The sequence below is a fragment of the Hevea brasiliensis genome, chromosome 10, assembly GCF_030052815.1.
Source record: "Hevea brasiliensis isolate MT/VB/25A 57/8 chromosome 10, ASM3005281v1, whole genome shotgun sequence".
Classification (NCBI taxonomy): domain Eukaryota; kingdom Viridiplantae; phylum Streptophyta; class Magnoliopsida; order Malpighiales; family Euphorbiaceae; genus Hevea; species Hevea brasiliensis.
In genome coordinates, this window is record NC_079502.1 from 5,123,172 (window position 1) to 5,146,148 (window position 22,977).

General features: G+C 37.3%; 1 long non-coding RNA gene across 1 annotated transcript; it reads right to left on the reverse strand.

Moving 5' to 3' along the window:
* Positions 1-4,638: 4,638 nt before the first annotated feature.
* LOC131169474 (uncharacterized) lies at positions 4,639-5,984 on the reverse strand. The gene is made up of 3 exons (XR_009140417.1): positions 5,899-5,984; positions 5,393-5,450; positions 4,639-4,819 (listed from the first exon to the last, which is right to left on the reverse strand). It is a non-coding gene; the product is annotated as an uncharacterized LOC131169474 (long non-coding RNA).
* Positions 5,985-22,977: the final 16,993 nt, after the last annotated feature.

Genomic DNA, 22,977 nt, shown 5'->3' on the forward strand with positions numbered 1-22,977 from the left:
TTTTTTTCACTTTATTAGCTTTATGCCAGACTTTAAAGTAGAATGTGTCAGATGTCAAGTTGGTCACTACTTATGGTAGCACCTTGCTACCACATGCATTTTTTTATTTTTTTTTCCTATTTTCAACATCAGTCAACATAAATTAATTTAATTTCATTTTGACCCCTAGATACTAATCATAATTGAGTCTCTCTCTCTCTCTCTCTCTCTCTCTCTGCTAACTCATCAATTTTCACATCTTTTTAATAAATAGTTTATATCTCACCCCTCCTCCGTTTTGGTAATTTAATTTTTCAATGTCACCCCTTTAGTAATTTGGCCCTATTTTGATGAAAACAAAAATTAAATCACTATCTACACTTTCTCTAAAAAATGTCACATGAAATTTATATAACCCTCTCTCCTCACTCTCTCTCTCCTTTCACGCACTCTCTCTCTCTCTCTCTCTCTCTCTCTCTCAACTCTTTATCTAATCCTCTTCGTGCTCTCTCTTATCACTCTCCCTCTCTGTCCTCCATCTCGATGAAAACATAAAGTTAATCACTATCTATTTTCTCTCTTTTAAAACCAAAAAGAAAATTCCTAAAAATAACTTTTTAGAGTTTATTTTCTAGTCGATTATTTATTTGTTTGTTAGTCATCTAAAATGCTTTCCTGTTGCTTTTCAAATTTGTTACAGACAATACCCAATTTGAAAAATTGAGGAACTGAAGTGTAACAAATTTTAAATTTGAGGGATGTAGTGTAACAAATTCTAAAGTTGAGAAATTTTATAACAACAATATGAAGATAGATAATAAAATTGTAACAACTTAAAAATTTGAGGGATTGAAATGTAATAAATTGTAAAATTAAAAGATTTTATGGTAACAAATTAAAAATAAAGAATGAAAATGTAACAACTTCAAAAATCGATTGAAATTTAAGGAACTAGCCTGATTTATTGGACATATTATATTATGAGCAAATCACATTGAAAACAATCCTAATCATTTTTTAAAATGTGATTATCACGTGATCCACAGTATAATTCTTAATTAAAGAGCATACACTTGAGCTGTGAGATCCAAATTAAGTATAACATGAATATTAATTATTAATTATTAATTATATTACATTTTATTGGATCTCTAATCGCTCCTTCATACTTTCTAATTTTTTAATTTCATCCCTCTAAATGAAAAGAAAAATTAATTAAATAATTCAAATATTTTTTAAAGAAGGCAAATTTCATTCAAAAATTCAGTTAAAAATTTTAAAATTTAATGTTAATGAAAACTTAGATTTCTATAGGACAAAATGGCATTAAATTATTATTATATTATACTAAAACACACAATATTTTCACTATTCTTAAGGAACAGTGAAAAATCAATTTTGTCCTTCTCACTTTTTTCTCTCATAAAATCTCCTATTTTCTACGCGATTATTATTATTTAAATTTTAAATCACGTAAGTGTTCGTATACTAATTCAAATTATTTTTTTATTATTTTTTATATTATTTTCTTTTTAATTATTTTTTTAATTATTTAATTATTAAATTTGCTTCATTTAACTAATGTTAAGATGATTTATTTTATGATAAAATAAATTTTATTTTATAATTCAATATTACGTTAAGTAAATATAAGACCTTCACATCAATATAGAAAAATATAATAATAATAAATTATTGATTTATTTTAATAATATTTATTGTGCTTTTTTAATTTTTTTTCTTTATAAACACTACTTAAAGTAGCAAGATTTTGATTATTATTATTATTATTATTATTATTATTATTATTATTATTATTATTATTATTATCTAAAAAATATTAAAAAATATATATATCTATAGACTTTTTTTATAGCATTTATTTAGAGTTTTTTCTTTTTTAGAATAGCATCCATTTAGAGTTATTAATCTATTAAATTGTGTAAATTTAATTTATAAATAATAAATACTTAAATTTACTTTGCCCTTAAAATCTAATTTAATCGTAATACATTTAACTTAATTTTAAATAATTAAAAATCTTTAAAAATAATGTGAATATAATTTACTTTTAAATACTAGATTAATTACCGTAAGAATAATGTTATACTTTTTTTAGATGGATTAATTAATTCACTTTTTTAACAAGTGTTATTATTATCTTCTTTTATTACTACTCTATGGTTAAATATTTTCTATCATCAAATTATTCTTTGTTCAATTTATTATAATATGTAACACCCCAAAATTTTAAATTTTATGAGCATTTTTGGTATTTTAATTTTATTAAATTTTTGGAATTTTTTTGAGATTTTTCGGATTAAAAAAAAAATCGGGTTCAATTTTCCGAAAATATAAACTTTGATGATTTTTAAAAATTAATTTAAAGACCACGTGGCAAAACTAAAAATATATTTGGAGTCTACGATTTTTCTCGAGTTTTCAAATTTTTTCGGAATTTTTGGACCTCGTTTTCAGTCCCGAGGCAGAGTAAAAATTCAAAATTTTGTATTTCGAATCGAACCGGACCGGATCGGACCGGTCGAATCGGACCGGCTCCCTTCCCTTTTTCTTCCTCCCGCGCGCGACGTTCCCTATTCCTTTTCTCTCTCTTTTCTCTCTCCTCCCTCGCCACGGCCACCACCTCCCTCGCCACCCCAGCCGACGGCCGCCACCCACCTCCCCACCCGGCCACGCCCTAAACGATCTGAAACCGCGCGAATCCCTCCTCCTCGCGCGGCGTTCGCTTCCCACCAAAATCCGGCCGATCCGGTCACCAATTGGACCGGGTCTTGTATCTAAAATCATCTACTCGGCGAGAGCTTTCCTTAGACACCAAGAACGCCGAAATCTATCGAGCGGTTTGTCCAATTTTTGCTCGGGAAGTTTTTAGCCCATTTCGACTTTTGGGCTAGATTTCTCGAAAACCGTGAATCCCACGAGAAAACCGAGGGTACCAGCACGCTCTACTCGTCGAGAGCTTCGCGGCGACATAAATTTCAAATTTTTCCGACACCGTTTTTCGATGGGTCCCACGGAACTTCGCAGTGTTTTTCCGAGCATTTAATGAGCTTAGAAAATTCTGAAAAATTTATGTACTAACCCCCGTGTTATGGGCTTCGTGTAGGTATCCTCAATTCGTGGAAATTTTCGGCTGATTGTCCGTGAAATTTCGCCGATTGCACTGCACGGAAAAGTCTCCAATTGGACCGAGGTTTTGGCTAGCCCCATTGTCGACGTCCCAGCGCTTCAAGTCGGAATCGGCAAAGGTAAACCCGAACCTTGCTTTTTCATAATGTTCTAGTGCTTAAATAGGATTAAAAATCCATAAAATATTCGTGGTAGCTTAGGAAATTATGATTCTTCTTGCAATAGCTTAGTAATATTGCTAAGGACCATGGGCAAAGTTTTAGAATTTTTAGAACTTATTTGGGCGCTTTTTGCAAAAATGGTCAATTATAAGGACTAAATTGAAATTTTACATATTGTGATGGATGATTGATTTGATGGGCCCGGAGGGCTGTGTAATGTGATTGAGTTGTGGATATATGGATTGTGAGTATAGAAGTGTGTTTTGAGCCCTTTACAGTTGGGTAGGTCCTAGGTATAGAGGAGACTCACGATTTTCACGACTTAGGACGTATTGGTCTTTTCTTTGTTTGTATTGAGTCAAATTTATTAAATGATTGTAATAAAATTGTCGGAGTGAGCTGACCTTCTTCCTCCGCCTACCACCACGGTGATTGTCACAAGTCCGTGAGTAAAATATTAATTTTAATTGTAATTTCAATATTATTATATGTTCAGATGCCCATGCATCACTTATATGCATATATTTATGTAGTTAAACTCTAGGCACGATTTATGTTGCATTGATAATCATAAAGTGCCATGAGTGTTGTTGTGGTAATTTGGAGCAAAGCGTGCGTTGGCGTGCGTGTGATGTGGTGTGGACTATGGATAGGACGGTAGTCACGCTGAGTTCTTCACTGGTCCCGATCCTTCGTGGGGTAGTCACGGCTTGAGTTCTTCACTGACCCCGATTTGGTTATTAAGTGGAAGTCCGAAATGAGTTCTTCACGCACCGAGTTGGATTTAAGAGAGTCAGATAGGGATCACCCCATATATTATGATTGATGTTACAGGTGCGTGAGTGCTCCAAATTACCTTTTTGATGTTATGATGTGAAAATATTGTTGATGTTGCATTTCATTCTACAGGGTGCATTAGTTTTAGATAGTTATAGAGATTATGGTTAAAATTGATATTTTACTCTCTGAGTCGAACGCTCACTCCTGTTCAAAAATTTTTCTAGGCCACAGGAGGATATTTTTGAGGTTAACTCGCTTTCCCTCGCAGTCGACATTACTTGTCACGACCCAACCTATGGGCGGACCGGCACTAGGACTCAGGCCACTTAAAGCCCCCGAGGCCCGTAGTAAGCCTAACTGCTCATTAACCCAACTCTAAGGCCCATTTGGGCCCAATATCAAGAAAACAAACGGACAGAGTCCGCCATAAATGGACTTTCCAACGGGAGTTTTCGACTCACCCGACCTGTAAACACAATATATAGTCAATTGGGGAGCTCAGCTCACCCTCCACATACTCATCAACATAATAATAAACGGGAGCTCAGCTCCCTCATCCAATCCATCAAAACAGACATAGAATATTAAGTTTACAGGTCCAACATGATAATAATATTACAGACCAAATTCAAATAATTACTGCTAACACATGCGAAAATTCTAGGAGTAAATAAAATTACACAAATATTGATAAACAACCTGCGAAGTAGAAAAGCAGATTAACCCAGAACAAAATATCCTCCTGTGGCCTGTAAAAATTTTTGAACAGAGTGAGCGTTCGACTCAGAGTAAAATATCAATTTTAACCATAATCTCTATAACTATCTAAAACTAATGCACTCAGAGAGTGAAATGTAACATCCACATCATTTTCACATCATAACATCAAAAAGGTAATTTGGAGCACTCACGCACCCTGTAGCATCAATCATATCATATTGGGAGCTGATCCCCTATACAGCTCTCTTAAATCCAACCTGGTGCCAGCGAAGAACTCAAGCCGGACTTTCGCTTAATAAACCAAATCGAGGGTCCCAGCGAAGAACTCAAGTCGTGACTTACCCTCGAAGGATCGGGTCCCAGCGAAGAACTCAAGCCGTGACTACCCGTCCTATCCATAGTCCACACCACATCACACGCACGCCAACGCACGCACACTGCTCCAAATTACCACAACAACATCATGGCACTTTAACATTTATCAATGCATCATAAATCGTGCCTAGAGTTTAACTACATAAATATATGCATATAAGTGATGCATGGGCATGCTGAACATATAATAATATCGAAATTACAATTAAAATTAATATTTTACTCACAGACTTGACGACAATCACTGTGGCGGCTGGGCGGAGGAAGAAGGCTGTCCCGGCTCACCTGACAATCATATTACATTTATTTAATACAATCTGACTCAATACAAACAAAGAAAAGACCAATTACGTCCTAAGTCGTGCCGAAAATCCGGCAGAGTCTCCCCTATACCTAGGACCTACCCAACCTGCAAAAGGGTTCAAAATACACTTCTATACTCACAATCCATACATCCACAACTCAATCATATCACACAGCCCCTCCTGGGCCCATCAAATCAATCATCCAGCACAGTATGTAATATTTCAATTTAGTCCTTATTATTGATCATTTTTGCAAAAACTGCCCAAACAAGTTCTAAAAATTCTAAAACTTTGCCCCGCGGTCCTTAGCAATATTACTAAGCTATTGCAAAAAGAATCGTAATTTTCTAAGCTACCACGAATATTTTATGGATTTTTAATCCTATTTAAGCACTAGAAAATTACGTAAAAACAAGGTTCGGGTTTACCTTTGCTGATTCCGACTTCGGGAACGCGCTCGGAATGTCTGACAATGGGGGCTAGCCAAAACCTCGGTCCAATTCGGAGACTTTTCCAGAACGGTCCGTTCGACCGAATTTTGCATCTTGGCCAATCGTCGAATTTCTGCGAATCGAGGATACTTACACGAAGCCCATAACACGGGGGTTAGTACATAAATTTTTCAAAATTTTCTAAGCTCATTTAATGCTCGAAAATACACTGCGAAGTTCTGTGGGACCCACCGAAAAACGGTGTCGAAAAAATTCGAAATTTATGTCGTTGCGAAGCTCTCGACGAATGGAGCGTGCTGGTAGCCTCGGTTTTCTCGTGGGATTCACGGTTTTCGAGAAATCTTGCCCAAAAGTCAAAATGAGCTAAAATCTTCCCGAGCAAAAATCGGACAAACCGCTCAATGGATTTCGGCGTTCTTGGTGTCTATGGAAAGCTCTCGCCAAGTAGATGATTTTAGACACAAGACCCGGTCCAATCGGTGGCCGGATCGGCCGGATTTGGCCGGGAAGCCGCGGAGGCCGCGCGCCGTTGGAGCGTTGCCGGCCATTGGGCGCGCCACACTGGCTGGTCAAGGGCGGACTGGCCCGCTGGGGCTGGCCGTGGTCGGCCGGCGGGAGGAGAGAGAAACGAGAGAGAAAAGGGAGAGGGCCATCGCGCGCGGGAGGGAGTAGAAAAAGAGAAGAAGGCCGGTCCGATTCGACCGGTCCGATCCGGTCCGGTTCGATTCGGTCGGTTCGATTCGAAATACAAAATTTTGAATTTTTACTCTGCCTCGGGACCGAAAACGAGGTCCAAAAATTCCGAAAAAATTCCATAAAACTCAGAAAAATACGTAGACTCCAAATATATTTTTAGTTTTGCCGCGTGGTCTTTAAATTAATTTTTAAAAATCATCAAAGTTGATATTTTCAGAAAATCGAACCCGATTTTAAAATCCGAAAAATCTCAAAAAAATTCCTAAAATTTAAATAAAATTAAAGTATCAAAAATACTCATAAATAATAAAATTTAAAATCTTGGGGTGTTACACTAATGTTTGTATAAACTTGTTAAATCTTAGAATTTCCGCATGTGTTAGAAATGTTTATTTGATTTGGGTCTGTAAACTAAATTATTATTTTGGACTTGTAAACTTAATATTTTATGCATGTTGATGGATTGGATGAGGGAGCTGAGCTCCCATTTATTTTTATGCTGATGAGTATGTGGAGGGTGAGCTGAACTCCCCAATTGACTATATATTGTGTTTACAGGTCGGGTGAGTCGAAAACTCCCCGTTGAAAAGTCCATTTTATGGCCGGACTCTGTCCGTTTGTTTTCTTGAAATTGGGCCCAAATGGGCCTTAGAATTGGGTAAATGAACAGTTAGGCTTACTACGGGCCTCGGGGGCTTTAGGTCGCCTGTGTCCTAGTCTTGGTCCCCCATAGGTTGGGTCGTGACAAATGTGGTATCAGAGCTTAGGCTCTAGATTTTTAGGGAATGTTTGTCTAAAGTGTTGGGAAGAGTCTACTAGGAGTCACATGCGGAAAAATAGGGTCCACATTCGTCTTGCATTGTCGTCTTTGCTTCTAGTTTCTGCTTCATATATTGTGTGTAAATATGAGTCTATAGAGCTGTGTAATGAGCAGTTTTGAATTTTGTGGGCTAATGCTGCTGAATTTCAGGAAAATGCGTAGAAGGTGAGAGCCGCCATCGCACTGAGCCAAATGTGCTCGACGAGGTGTCAAGACAGATGAGGCGCCGCCCGAGGAGGCGGGTAGGAGGCCTAGAGTCGCTCAAGTAGAGGAGCAGCCACCCCTGACAGATCAGGCTTTATGGCACAGGGTCCCATGGACCCCATGGCAGCTACTCTAGCTGGTCTGCAGAGAACCATCGACATGATGGCGCAGTAAATGGTCCACCCTCCACAGCAGCAGCAGTCCACCGTACCAAGAGGGGAACCTTATAAACAGATAATTAATTTCAAGAAGTTGGTGCCTGGAACTTATAATGTGTCAGACGATGCATATCAGTTTTTGGATTCTCAGAGACAGCAAGAATGTAATTACGCTTGGATCGATAGAAGACCGATAGATTGTATGCAGATGTCATGGGGCCTATGCCTAGACAATGGATGAATGACTACGTGTTACCGGATGGAGGGTTTGACATGGGCCTCGGCTTTGTGGAACTTTTATCAATCGGTTTGTGCGTAAAGCTTCAGAGATCGGTGGGCCTTTGAGGCCTTAAGACAATGGCAGTGTCCAGTAGATGAATATGCTCTGCATTCTGGAATTGAGCAGATATGCCCCTGCAGCAGTAGCTACAGAAACTATGAAGGTGAAGAGATTCCTAAAGGGGCTTGATAGGAGGTATGCGAACCTGGCCATAATGTCTAATCAGTCTTTTGATGTGGTGGTTGATCGAGCCAGACAGATTGAGATTAGCTATGTCATGATGACAATGGAGAGCAAAGAAAAACAGAGCAGAGGGTTCCTCAGGTGTCCCTTCCATGGGTACTCCGGATAGTGGTGGCCAGAGTAATTACAGAGGAAAGAGTAGGAACAAGAGAAGTGGTTTTAGACACAAACCACGAGGATTCAGACCAGGGTACGGATCCAGCAGTGATCACAGTTCGGGGTACAGCAGTTCTGGGTTTGGTTCAGGATCCTCCTTGGCACCTTGTGCACAGTGTGGAAGAGGACATTCAGGACCTTGTTTGATGGGATCAGGAGTATGCTTCAGGTGTGGCCAACCGGGTCACTTTGCTAGAGAATGCCCCATTTTCAGTGAGCCACAGATGGGGTCACAGGGTTCTGTTGCAAATGTTCCTCGCCAGTTGTATCCAGGTGCTTCCAACATGGCAGGCAGTCAGTTCAGTGGCCAACAGGGCTGAGGACAAGGGGGACGTGGATTTGGAGGCGGTCAGAGGTAGAAGTCGATCGTGGTTACGCCACTCGGGGTAGGGGTCAAGCTCGGTTTTCACCCCGACCCACTAGGATGCTCAGCTTCCAATGCGATTGTGGTGTATTCTTCTGGTCTGTTCTTATGAGGCTCGTGTTTTGATAGATCCGGGTGCTACGCACTCATTTGTCTCCCCTGTGTTTGCCATGAGGTTGGGTAGAAACCCTACAACTTTAGAGTGCCCTTTGTTGGTAGCTACCCCGCTTAGTGACAACATAGATATAGATATGATTTTTCTGGGTAGCCCAGTGGTAGTGGATGGAAAGATCCTCCCAGCAGACTTGGTTCCTCTACCAGTAATGGATTTCGATGTAATCCTGGGGATGGATTGGTTGTCAACTCACTATGCCACTTTAGACTGCAGGAACAAAAAGGTGTATTTTCACATACCTGGTGTGGAAGAGTTTAGCTTTGACGGTGACAGGAGCGTGGCTCCATATAATTTGGTGTCAGCAATTAGTGCTAGAAAAATGTTGAGGCGTGGATGCCAAGGGTATTTGGCATTGGTGAGAGATACATCTATAGAAGGTGTCAGCATGGAAAATGTTCCTGTTATCAGAGAATTTATGGATGTCTTCCCAGAGGAGCTTCCATGGTTGCCACCAGGAAGGGAAATAGAGTTTTGCGTTGATGTTGTACCGGGTACAAACCCCATTTCAATGCCACCTTACAGGATGGCACCAGCAGAATTGAAAGAGCTAAAGGAGCAACTACAGGAGCTTTTGGACAAGGGTTTTATACGTCCAAGCACTTCACCTTGGGGCGCTCCTGTTCTATTTGTGAGAAAGAAGGATGGGTCATTGAGGTTGTGCATCGACTACAGACAGCTGAACAAGGTGACTGTGAAGAACAAGTATCCACTTCCTCGGATCGATGATTTGTTTGATCAGCTCCAAGGAGCTAGATTCTTTCCAAGATAGACTGCGATCGGGCTACCATCGCTTGAGAATCGTGAATGAGGACGTGTCCAAAACGGCTTTCAGGACAAGATATGGTCATTATGAGTTCTTGGTGATGTCTTTTGGACTCACTAATGCACCAGCAGCCTTCATGGACTTGATGAACAGGGTGTTCAAGCCATTTTTGGACCGTTTTGTCATTGTATTCATAGATGACATTTTGGTGTACTCTCGGACTGAGGAAGAACACGTGTGGCACTTGAGGATGGTGTTGCAGACGTTGAGGGAGCACCAGCTATATGCCAAATTTTCAAAATGTGAATTTTGGCTAGAAAGCATCTCATTCTTGGGACACGTGGTTTCTAGTGACGGCATTCAAGTGGATCCCAAGAAAATTGAAGTCAGAATCGATTGACTTAGGCCTACAACAGTCACTGAGGTGCGAAGTTTTCTAGGTTTAGCTGGCTACTACAGGCGTTTTGTGCAAGATTTCGCCAGGATAGCGGCTCCCCTAACTAAGTTGACCAGGAAGAATGTTCCATTCATTTGGACAGATGACTGTGAGGTGAGTTTCCAGAAGCTTAAGGAGTGTCTAACCACTGCCCCTGTGTTGACACTACCTGTGAGTGGTGAAGGATACACCGTGTATTGTGACGCCTCCAGAGTTGGCCTAGGGTGTGTCTTGATGCTGAATGGAAAGGTAGTGGCTTATGCTTCAAGACAGCTAAAGAGGCATGAGCAGAACTACCCCACCCATGATTTGGAAATGGCGGCTGTAGTCTTTTCACTAAAAATTTGGAGACACTACCTGTATGGTGAAGTGTGCGAGATATACACCGACCACAAGAGTTTGAAGTACATCTTCCAACAGAGGAACTTAAACTTGAGACAGAGGAGATGGATGGAGCTTCTGAAAGACTATGATTGCACCATCCAGTACCACCCTGGGAAGGCCAATGTTGTGGCAGATGCTTTAAGCAGGAAATCTTCTAGTAGTTTGGCGCACATTTCAGCAGAAAAGAGACCATTGATTCAGGAGGTACATGAGTTGATGGATTAAGGTTTAATCCTAGATCTTTCAGATGAGGGGGTATTGTTGGCTCATTTTTCAGTGAGGCCAGACTTGCAGGACAGAGTTAGAGTTTCCCAGCACAGAGACCAACAATTGATGAAGATCATAGAAAGAGTACAGCAAGGTGAAGGTGGTGAGTTTGGATTTGCCAATGATGGCGCCCTAGTGCAAGGTTCTAGGATATGTGTGCCCAATGTGGACAACCTCAGGAATGAAATCATGCGAGAGGCACACTACACACTGTACAGTGTCCACCCAGGTTCCACCAAGATGTACCATGATGTGAAAGATAGCTACTGGTGGAATGGTATGAAGAGAGACATAGCAGACTTTGTGTCCAAGTGCTTGACTTGTCAGAAGGTGAAGTTTGAACACCAGAGACCGTCAGGGAAGCTGCAAGAGCTCCCTATCCCAGAATGGAAGTGGGAAATGATCACTATGGATTTTGTGGATCGGTTGCCTCGTACCACGCGAGGATATGACTCGATATGGGTAATTGTAGACCGTCTAAGCAAATCACTCACTTCTTGCTCAGAAGACTACATACTGTGGCACAAGATGCCCGCTCTACATCCGAGAAATAGTCGATTGCATGGAGTTCCGCCCATAATATCCGATGAGGGCCCTATTCACTTCTCGATTTTGGAGAAAATTGCAGGAGGCACTTGGCACACAGCTGAACTTCAAGACGGCTTTCCACCTCGCATGCACGGACAAATTGAAAGGACAATCCAAACATCAAGACATGCTTCGCATGAGTGTCTTGGATTTTGGAGGTCAATGGGATGAGCAATAGCTTTGGTGGAGTTTGCCTACAACAACGCTTATCACTCCAAAGATAGGGATGGCACCCTATGAGGCATTATATGGAAGAAAGTGTAGGTCTCTCCGTGTTGGACAGAAATGGGGAAGCGAAGGTGCATGATGTAGACCTAGTGCAAGACACTTGAGGTAGTTCCTTTAATCGTGGAACGATCAAGACAATTTTCAAGAGGCGTAAGAGTTATGCACCCAGACGGAGGGAGGTGGAGTTTGCACTGGGCGACTATGTATTCCTGAAAGGATCTCCAATGCAGGGAGTCATGAGATTTGGAAAGAAGGGCACGTTGTCACCTCGGTATATTGGACCTTTGAGGTTACCGATAGAGTTGGAGCAGCTGCTCACGGTTGGAGCTACCACCAAACCTTTCTCACGTTCATCCCGTGTTTCACATCTCCATGCTCAGGAAATACATTCCAGATCCTTCTCATGTACTGCAGCCGGATATGATAGAACTAAAAGAGAACTTGACATTTGAGGAGCAGTCTGTAGCCATAGTGGACTACCAAGTGAGACAGCTGAGATCAAAATAGATCCCTATGGTTAAGGTTTTGTGGAGGAATCAGTCAGTGGAAGAGTGCACCTGGGAGTCAGAACGGGATATGCGTAACAAGTACCCTTATTTGTTCAATGTATAATCATGTGCTTTATTCTGCCTTGTGTAAAATTCGAGGACGAATTTTCTGTAAGGGGGGAAGAATGTAACACCCCAAAATTTTAAATTTTATGAGCATTTTTGGTATTTTAATTTTATTAAATTTTCGGAATTTTTTTGAGATTTTTCGGATTAAAAAAAAATCGGGTTTGATTTTCCGAAAATATAAACTTTGATGATTTTTAAAAATTAATTTAAAGACCATGTGGCAAAACTAAAAATATATTTGGAGTCTACGTATTTTTCTGAGTTTTCCGAATTTTTCGAATTTTTGGACCTCGCTTGGTCCCGAGGCGCAGTAAAAATTCAAAATTTTGTATTTCGAATCGAATCGCCGAATCGAATCAGACGGATCGGACCAGGCCGAATCGGACCGCTCCCTTCCCTTTTTCTTCCTCCGCGCGACGCTCCTCTTCCTTTTCTCTCTCTTTTCTCTCTCCTCCCTCCCCGCCACGGCCACCACCTCCTCGCCACCCCAGCCGACCGGCGCCGCCACCCAGCCTCCCCAATCGCCGCATCCCCAAACGGTCGGAAATCCGCGTGAATTTCTCCTCGCGCGGCGGCGTTCGGCTTCCCGGCCAAAATCCGCCGATCCGCCACCAATTGGACAGAGTCTTGTGTCTAAAATCATCTACTCGACGAGAGCTTTCCAGAGACACCAAGAACGCCGAACTCCATCGAGCAGTTTGTCCAATTTTTGCTCGGGAAGTTTTTAGCCAATTTCGACTTTTGGGCTAGATTTCTCGAAAACCGTGAATCCCATGAGAAAACCGAGAGTACCAGAGAGCTCCACACGTCGAGAGCTTCGCGCGACATAAATTTCAAATTTTTCCGACACCGTTTTTGGTGGGTCCCACGAAACTTCGCAGTTGTTTTTCCGAGCATTTAATGAGCTTAGAAAATTCTGAAAATTTATGTACTAACCCCGTGTTATGGGCTTCGTAGGTATCCTCAATTCGCGAAATTCGACGATTGACCGTCTATGAAATTCCGCCGCATGCACTACATCGAAAAGTCTCCGAATTGGACCGAGGTTTTGGCTAGCCCCCATTGTCAGACGTCCCGAGCGCGTCCCCGAAGTCGGAATCGGCAAAGGTAAACCCGAAACTTGCTTTTTCGTAATTTTCTAGTGCTTAAATAGGATTAAAAATCCATAAAATATTCGTGGTAGCTTAGAAAATTATGATTCTTTTTGCAATAGCTTAGTAATATTGCTAAGGACCGCGGGGCAAAGTTTTAGAATTTTTAGAACTTATTTGGGCAGTTTTTGCAAAAATGGTCAATTATAAGGACTAAATTAAAATTTTACATATTGTGATGGATGATTGATTTGATGGGCCCAGGAGGGGCTGTGTGATGTGATTGAGTTGTGGATATATGGATTGTGAGTATAGAAGTGTGTTTTGAGCCCTTTTGCAGGTTGGGTAGGTTCTAGGTATAGGGGAGACTCTGCCGGATTTTCGGCACGACTTAGGACGTATTGGTCTTTTTCTTTATTTGTATTGAGTCAAATTTATTAAATGATTGTAATAAAATTGTCAGGTGAGCCGGGACAGCCTTCTTTCTCCGCCTAGCCGCCACAATGATTGTCATCAAGTCTGTGAGTAAAATATTAATTTTAATTGTAATTTCGATATTATTATATGTTCAGCATGCCCATGCATCACTTATATGCATATATTTATGTAGTTAAACTCTAGGCACGATTTATGTTGCATTGATAACTGTTAAAGTGCCATGAGTGTTGTTGTGGTAATTTGGAGCAGTGTGCGTGCGTTGGCGTGCGTGTGATGTGGTGTGGACTATGGATAGGACGGGTAGTCACGGCTTGAGTTCTTCGCTGGGACCCGATCCTTCGGGGGGGTAGTCACGGCTTGAGTTCTTCGCTGGGACCCCCGATTTGGTTATTAAGTGGAAGTCCGAGCTGAGTTCTTCGCTGGCACCAGGTTGGATTTAAGAGAGCTGTATAGGGGATCAGCTCCCATATATTATGATTGATGTTACAGGGTGCGTGAGTGCTCCAAATTACCTTTTTGATGTTATGATGTGAAAATGTTGTTGATGTTGCATTTCATTCTACAGGGTGCATTAGTTTTAGATAGTTATAGAGATTATGGTTAAAATTGATATTTTACTCTCTGAGTCGAACGCTCACTCCTGTTCAAAAATTTTTCTAGGCCACAGGAGGATTTTTTGAGGTTAACCTGCTTTCTCCCTCGCAGGTCGATTACTAATGTTTGTATAAACTTGTTAAATCTTAGAATTTCCGCATGTGTTAGAAATGTTTATTTGATTTTGGTCTGTAAACTAAATTATTATTTTGGACCTGTAAACTTAATATTTTATGCATGTTGATGGATTGGATGAGGGAGCTGAGCTCCCATTTATTTTTATGCTGATGAGTATGTGAAGGGTGAGCTGAGCTCCCCAATTGACTATATATTGTGTTTACAGGTCGGGTGAGTCGAAAACTCCCCGTTGGAAAGTCCATTTTATGGCCGGACTCTGTCCGTTTGTTTTCTTGAAATTGGGCCCAAATGGGCCTTAGAATTGGGTAAATGAACAGTTAGGCTTACTACGAGCCTCGGGGGCTTTAGGCTGACCCAGGTCCTAGTGCCGGTCCGGCCCATAGGTTGGGTCGTGACATAATAAGTAAATAATAAATAGTCTATTGTTAATATTAATTAGTCTTAAATTATAATATACATAAATAACCAATACATAATATATATAATGCTTAAATTTTAATTTTATTTAAATTTATATTAAATATTATTATCTATTAATAGATAATAATTTTGTTTACAAAATATAAACATAATATTTTATATTATTATAAAACAGAATTTAATATATTTTTAATAGAAATATTTTATTTATTAATTACATTAATATAATAAAATAAAATAAAAATATCCACAGCATCGCTCGAGGGGCTTTAATGCTTGTTGTTTACTAAACCAGTAAGCTTTAGTCTAATGATATTAAATTCATTTTAACCCTGACTGTTTTCCCTCGCAGGCCAGAGTCCATCATCATCGCAAAGATAAAGCAATGGCCTTGGCCTTGCACTAAACTTTTGGCCCTTTTTGAAGAATCATCAACTCAGAATTTTCAACAAACACTTTATTTGCGCCAACTAAAATTCCTAATTGGAATCAACAAATGACATATTAATTAAAATTATAGTAAATTTTATAAATAAATACATTTGGATAATTTTTTTTTCTAATTAAGTGTATAATCAGGTAAGAATTTTTTCTATTATTTTTTTCTAATTAACACAATGGCATTAAGCATTGCAGATGTAAAAATTAAAAAAAAAAATTAATATTATTTTAATATTTGAAAATTAAGTAAAAAAAAATTCAATGGCCTTTCTCGTCCTTTCCCGCTTTCTTTGATTGGCCTTCACTGTGCTTCTTCAAACCTTAGATTTTGGCTTTCTAGTCCACAGTGGACTTATCGCTCCACAGCTTCTTCGATGTATCGCCATTAATGGTAGAGAAGGTTTGAAGATGAACGCAAGTTGATAACGTTGAATCCAAGCAAACAAAAAATTGTATCTAATATAAGTTTCATTTTATATAAAAATAAATTTAATAATTATTAAATTAAATATTTATATTAAAATTTATATATTATAAATATTTAAATATAAATATTTAATTATTTTTAAATTTATTCTCGTATGAGTTGAATCTCCTCGTCACTTCAAAACTCGCCATTTATGTTCCAAGTTGGAGAGAGTTTCCACCTTTATTTTGCCATGTTTTAAAGCGTGTACGTTTTCTGGTGCATCATTCCCAAGCCCAATAATTCAGATGGTATTGATACTGACTGTGCCCACTTGGAGACGGACCAGTGAAGGTGAGGCAAACCACCGACAATGCACGGCAAAATGGGTACCGCCACTTGTTGCAGGAGATGCTGGAGGGTCCGGAAATAGGCAAGGTAACGATGCCCCGGGAAACGTGCCATTGGAAAACGGTTTATAAACGCCAAGCTCTATGCCTCCCGTGAGGCTTGATCACCAAGAATGACTAACTTTGATAGAGGTAAATAGGCTCTATGCCACCCGTGAGGCTTGATCTGTAAAATAAATTTGAATAGATCATAATAATTATAAATATAATATGAATTATAGATATAAGATTTAATTATCATTTTAATAATAGATCTTGAATAAATAAATTTTTACATATTTAAAAAGCATAAATAATATGGAGTTTAATTAAGTCATACTAATAATTGAGAGTGACTCTTTGATTTAATAAACTGATTTCTCCGTCTTGATCCTTCTTGATCCACACACAAGACTTTAACGATGGAAGATTTTATTGAAATGATCTTATTATCTCTGACTTTATGAAAAAGAATGTGCGTAACCTTTTAGGTAGAGAGAGGACCAGCTCATATATATATATATATATATATATATATATATAAGACTTAATCTGGTACGTCCATCAAGTATCCTTATATAATTAGAATTAGGATTTACTTCAATTAAAGCAATCCTTGTATAATTAGGATTTGTATTAAGTAAATATCAATTAATATTAGGTCACATTAAAGGAATTGATTTCGGCCTATATGGTAATATTAATTACCAAATAAAATTTTATATTCTCCCACTTGTCACAATAATTAAGTGATATAAACTTTAATAACATAAACATTAGGCGCGCATAAAATAAACTAATCCTTTCCATAATGTATTTCGTAATTACCTTCGTATAATAAATTAATAAGTGTGGGTTATGGCGGTTATACATTGTTTAATCACATACTCCATTCCATATACCACAACACTAGCAACTTACCATAGTACATACATAATGGATATATATATATCACATCATGGTCCACAATAATGTCTTGAAAAGACTTTTCCTATTATCATTCACTCAAGATATTATGTGTACACAATTATAAGAAAACAAAAAATCCATTAATATATGTCAGAAAACACATCAATGAGCTCAGAGTGTCAAGGTATATACATCATTAATTAATACAACTAAGACCCATTCTAAGCACATGTTATTTAAATGTCTTAGGTTGTAAACCTTTAGTCAACGGATCTGCAATCATGAGATCAGTATTAATGTGCTCAATAGACACTCTTCGTTTCTGAACTTCCTCCTTAACGGCAAAATACTTTATTTCCATATGTTTCGCACCCTTCGAATATTTGTCATTCTTGGAGAAAAATACTGCTGCGAAATTATCACAATAAATTCTCAATGGCTTGCTAATGGTGTCGACTACTCAAAGTCCTGAGATAAAGTTCTGCATCCATAATGCATGAATTGTGGCTTCAAAACATGCCACAAATTCTGCTTCCATAGTGGATAAAGCAATAATAGATTGTTTAACACTTTTCCATGATACTGTCCCTTCAGCTAATAGAAACAAGCAGCCAAAAGTAGACTTTCTACTGTCAACACATCCAGCAAAATCTGAATATGAGTATCCAACCACTTCTAAATAATTGGATCTCTTATAAGTGAGCATGTGATCCTTAATTCCTTGCAGGTATTGTAAAACTTTCTTCGCAGCTTGCCAATGATGGATTCTAGGATTGCTTTGATATCTAACAAGCATTCCAATGGCAAAGCTAATGTCGGGTCTTGTGCAGGTTTGAGCATACATCAAACTGCCCACAACTAAAACATAAGGAATTGATTCCATTTCTTTACATTCCACATCATTCTTTGGGCATTGATTGAGATTGAATTTGTTCCCTTTTTGTATGGGAACAATTCCTGCTGAACATTTATGCATATTAAATCTCTCTAGAATTCTATCAATATAGGCTTTCTAAGATAATCCTAATAGTTCTTGTGATCTATTATGGAATATTTCTATTCCAATCACAAAGGAAGCCTCTCCCATATCTTTCATTTCAAAATTCATTGAGAGAAAATCTTTAGTCTCACGTAATATGCTTAAATCATTTGCAGCAAGTAAAATATCATCAACAAATAGAATTAAGAAAATAAACTTACTCCCACTGATCTTTTGATATATACATCGATCAACAACATTTTCCTTAAAATCAAAAGACTTTATGGTATCATTGAACTTAATATACCATTGGCGGAAAGCTTGCTTAAGTCTGTATATTGATTTCTTAAGTTTACACACCATATGGCCTTTTCCTTCAACTGAGAAACCTTCAGGTTGGTCCCTATAAACTTTCTCTTCAAGTTCTCCATTTAGAAAGGATGTTTTCACATCCATTTGGAGTAACTCTAAGTCATAATGAGCCACCAATGCCATGATAATTCTTAATGAGTCTTTCTTTGAGACTGGTGAAAATGTTTCTTTATAGTCAATGCCAATGCCATTATTCTGAGTATAACTCTTGGCAACAAGTCTTGCTTTATATCGTTCAATTTTGCCATTCGAGTCATGCTTGGTCTTAAAGACCCATTTATACCCAACTCGTTTAGATCCTTTAGGCAATTCGACGAGATCCCACACTTTGTTTTGTTCCATAGATTTTAACTCATCTTTCATGATATCTAACCACTTATCAGACTCATTACTTTCTATAGCTTGTGAAAAGGAAATTGGGTCTTTATTAATTCCTATATCAAAATCTGACTCTTACAAGTAAATCACGTAATCATCAGCAATTGCCGATCTCCTTTCTCGTTAAGATCTTCTTAATGGCATTTCTTGTGGTTCACCTTCATTAGCTCTTTGTGGGTTAGCTTCTTCAGAATGTGTTTCATCATTATGTTGTGTAGCATTGTTAGGTCCTTCAACAACTGCTGGAACAACATGTAGAGTTGGAGTGGATATTGGAACTTTAATAGGCACATGAAAATCAACTTTATTTTCTTGTATATCCACATCCTATCTCTCAACACTCCCACTAACTTCACCATTTTCAAGGAATCTTGCATTACCAGTTTCCACAATTCTTGGACTATGGTTTGGAACATAAAACCTATATCCTTTAGATTTCTCTGGATAACCAATAAAGTATCCATTTGTCGTTCGAGAATCTAATTTCTTTTCATGTGGATTATAAATTCTTGCTTTCGCTTGGCAACCCCAAACATGCAGGTGCCTTAAACTAGGTTTCCTTCTAGTCCACAATTCATAAGGTGTCTTTGAGACTGCTTTGCTAGGAAACCTATTTAACAAGTATACGGCAGTTTTAAGTGCATACATCCACAAAGATATAGGTAAAGTAGAGTTATTCATCATACTCCTAACCATATCCATTAAAGTCCGATTTCGCCTTTCCGCCGCCCTATTTTGTTGAGGAGTACCTGGCATAGTATACTGTGCATATATGCCACGACTTTCTAAGAATTTTGCAAATGGACCAAGACATTGTCCCATTTCAGTGTGTTTTCCGTAGTATTTACCACCTCTATCTGACCTTACTATTTTCACTTTTCTATCTAATTGCCTCTCAACCTCATTTATGTACACTTCAAGTGCATTTATTGATTGAGATTTTTCATTAAGCAAATAAATATATCTATAACGTGAAAAATCATCAATAAAGGTAATAAAGTACTTTTCTCTATCAAAAGATAGTGTATCAAAAGGCTCACATATATCAGTGTGTATAATTTCAAGAAGCTGATTGCTTCTTGTGGCTCCTTTCTTATTGCGTTTGATTTGCTTTCCCTTAATGCAATCCACACACACATCAAGATCAGTAAAATTTAGATTCAGTAGAATCTCATTCTTTACTAACCTCTCTAATCTTTCTTTGGATATGTGACCCAAATGTTTATGCCACAAAAAAGCAAAATCTTCATTCAGTCTACTATGCTTAATCCCAATATTACTATAAGTGATAAGCAAGGATTCAACAAAATTATCATCAAGTTTCAGCAAAATTATCATCAAGTTTCAGCCTATATAAACCATCAATAAGAATTCTAGAACCAATAATATAATTATTATTATTATTAAATAAACTGAAACATCCATGTCCAAACTTAACATTAAACCCAGATTCATCAAGTTTTGAAATAGAAATAACATTCCTAGAAATTGAAGGTACATAGAGAGTTTGTAAAAGATCTAAGTGATAACCATTGTCCAAGATCAAACGGTAAGTCCCTATGCCTTCAATTGGGGCCTTCATCCGGTTCCCCATAAATAGGAAGTCTTTAGTTGGGTTTGTGGTTTGGATGGTAAGAAATCCCTGTGTCAAATTGGATAGATGAGTAGTAGCACCAGAATCAAGCCACCAAGTATTATTAGGAACTTCAATTAAGTTTGATTCAAAATATACATAAGCATAAGGATTACCTTTCTTTTCGAACCAAGCTTTATGTTTCAGGCAATCTTTCTGATAGTGTCCTACTTTCTTATAGAAGCAACACTTATCTGCCATTTGTTCCCTTTTTACAGTTTGAGAAGCATTTGGAGATCCTTTCTTTTTCTTCTTAAACTTGTTGGCTTTTGGTTTAAGTCCTTTACCAACTCCTTGACCCATAATGTTGATAGAATGAATCCCTTGATTTTTTAATCTCGTTTCCTCCTGAACTAGCTTACTAGCCAATTCATTAACATTCCACTTATTCTTAATAATGTTGTAATTAATTTGAAATGGCCCATATTTAGGAGGTAGTGAATTCAGAATGAACTGCACTAAAAAGTAATCATCCACCGCCATCCCTAAGGTATTTAGCCTTGCTGCAATATCACTCATCTCTATAATGTGCTCATGCATACTCTTCGACCCATTATACTTCATGGTCGTGAGTTGTGCCATTAGAGTACCAGCGAGTGACTTGTCTGTAGAACGAAATCGTTCTTCCACAAAATTAAGGTATTTTTTTGCATTTTCAGTTTGTGGAATTGTTGTCTTAATGTTGTTGACAATAGTCATTCGCAGAAACATAAGGCTTAATCTGTTTGACCATTCCCATTACTTATGGTATAACTTCTCTTCTTCACTGCTTGTATCTGTAATGGCAGTGGGTTTGTCTTCCAATAATGCTAAGTCAAGTTCCAAGACACCTAAATGGAATTTGACTTACTCACACCTTTCATAGAAGTTTAGCCCATTGAATATAATAACAGACGAAGCTTGCGAATGAAGATTAATAGCTGCAAAATATTATACACATACTCAAATTAAAATAGGTTCAGACAATTCAAACAATTAGAGTATACTACAGTTCTCCTTTGGGTAGATACTATAATATACTTTCCTAAATTAAATGCCTTTAAACTTGATTGGACAATAATTAACTTACATCAAATATACATGTTGCCTTTGGACATCCAATATATATTTGATAAAATATTATTATTTTCATAATTCTCACTATCATAGAATAATTGATTTACCTTTGGGTAAAATCCTTAAGTTCTTATGACTAGTGGGTATCAATTAATCCATTTTCATCATAGACATTTATTAGTATGAATAATTGATAATTTTTATATGCATGTAAATATCATTCATAGTTAGGCTACTTTAGTGACTAACAAACTATTAATTTTATTTTATTTTAATTTGGCCATTTTGGTGACTAACAAACTAAAACAAATATTATAAGACACGCATACAAATTATTTACCTTAATAAAACCTATTATTTATTCAATAATTTGGTTTAACTATAATTCTTAATTAAATTGGGTAAAAAACATAATTTATTTTCTTTAAGGGATTAAATTCCCACTTACAACACAAATTCATGTGTTTTTCTTATTCTTAAACTTTAATTAATTACTATTATCATTACTATTTTATTTGGCTTCCATTCGGGAATCGAGTTCCCAAGTTCAATACACATACAAAAAGAATTTCGGCCAAATCATAAAGTAAGCCCTTTTAATTAATTTTTTTTTTATAGGAAACCATCTTCCTTCACAACACGTTTTTTCACGTGTTCATCTCATGGCCGAAATTCGATTTTAGAGTTTCAGTTAAACTTAATTAATTATTTTAATCATTAACATTAATCATAAAATTTTCACGATCTACACTTTAATCCTACCCATAATAAGTAATATCTTTAATATTATGTTCATCACCATAAATTTAATGAAGAAATTTAATTGTTCAAAATCTAGGAATAGAGAGAGGGCCAGCTCATATATATATATATTCAATACTTAATCTGATATGTCAATCAAGTATCCTTATACGATTAGAATTAGGATTTACTTCAATTAAAGTAATCCTTACATAATTAGGATTTGTATTAAGTAAGTATCCATTAATATTGGGCCACATTAAATGAATTCATTTTGGCTCATATGGTAATATTAATTATCATACAAAATCTTACATGATCATCGGGAATGACTAATTTTGATAGAGGTAAATAGGCTATGTCTGGGAAGTTTATTAGGGTGAAAAGAAAATAAAGTAGGAAAAATAAGAAAGGAAAATAAAAATAATATAAAAATTATTTTTTTATTTGTATATTAAAGAAAAAATAAAGAGGAGAAATCAATTTTTAAATAGTAAAATATTTATTTTGTCATTTTTATTTAAAATTAAAATAAATAATTATAAGTATAAAAAGGTAATTTTATTTATTTTCTATTCACTTTCTCTCCAAAATGGAAAGAAAATGAATAATAACACTCATTTGTTATTTTCCATCTTTATTTTTCATTCCTCTCAAATTTTCCTCGTTACCAAACAAAACAAAAGAGAAA